Here is a 1,084-nt window from a genome sequence, read left to right on the forward strand (position 1 = left end):
CAGTCAGCAAAACTGGCTATGTTTAAAACCACAAATACACACACTCATAATATAAAAAGAAATAAATAGTATTTACACTGTATAATTGCAATGTAATAAAACTAAAAACACCAAAACTTTGAAATGAAAAGGCCTGTCAACTCTTTGGGTTAAAAAATTTTAACCCAAATTGGGTTAAGAGAATTTTAGCCCAAATTACAAAGTTATGATTTATCAGGACCTATGAGATACCAAAAGCAATGTCTAAAGAAAAATCCTGGTGTTAAATACCTACATGAGCAAAAGGAAATGAATTAAACCACGATCAACACATTTTTTTTAAAAAGGTCGGACAGGGAGAAGACACAACAATATGAAAATATGGAATTCCAGGACGTAGCTAATGTTATAATAACAAATATGAAAAGAGTTCTATTCAAATTAGAGACTGAAGCATTAAAGGAAGACTCGACTCTTGTCCCCATGTGCATTTAAAATAGTCGACTACCTGAGAGGTGTGCCCGCAATCAAGGGCAAACTGAACCACAGGCCGAGTAACTGTAGCAAGTGACAATTAAAGAGGGCAGAGGTCAAGCTCTTAATACCACACAAGGTGAAATTCAACCCCTCCCCCCAAAATGTTTTATAAGAGATCAAGAGGGATTATTTTCAATTCTAAGGAGGATAATTCATAAGAGAATATAATAGTTAAAATGTAATAGTCACATCAAAGAAGAATAAAGGAGAAAAAGACAAAAAGTAGGAATAGCCTTTAATTTACTTCTCTCAGTCCACCAAGGGAAGTAAAAATAAGATTTGGAAGAAACAGAATAATGTAATTAATGAAGCATATCTGGTACATGTTTAACTCAATGTTCTGAAACTAGCAATACCTTTTTTAAAAAAAAATTTTTTTAGTTTTTCTAGTAGAGATGGGGTCTCACTCTTGCTCAGGCCGGTCTCGATCTTAGGCTCAAGCAATCTACCTGCCTTGGCCTCCCAGAGTGCTAGGATTACAAGGATGAGCCCCAAAGTCAGGTGGAAACTTTTTTTTGCAGTTTTTGGCCGGGGGTGGGTTTGAACCTGTCACCTCTGGTATATGGGA

The 1,084-nt window shown here is 35.7% G+C and overlaps 1 protein-coding gene across 1 annotated transcript in view; it reads right to left on the reverse strand.

Moving 5' to 3' along the window:
• Positions 1-1,084, reverse strand: part of DOCK7 (dedicator of cytokinesis 7) — a 227,951-nt gene that overhangs the window by 69,020 nt on the left and 157,847 nt on the right. The gene's annotated exons all lie outside the window — the stretch shown is intronic.

The sequence above is a fragment of the Otolemur garnettii genome, unplaced genomic scaffold (assembly GCF_000181295.1).
Source record: "Otolemur garnettii isolate 467f Iridium unplaced genomic scaffold, OtoGar3 scaffold00066, whole genome shotgun sequence".
Taxonomy (NCBI): Eukaryota; Metazoa; Chordata; class Mammalia; order Primates; family Galagidae; genus Otolemur; species Otolemur garnettii.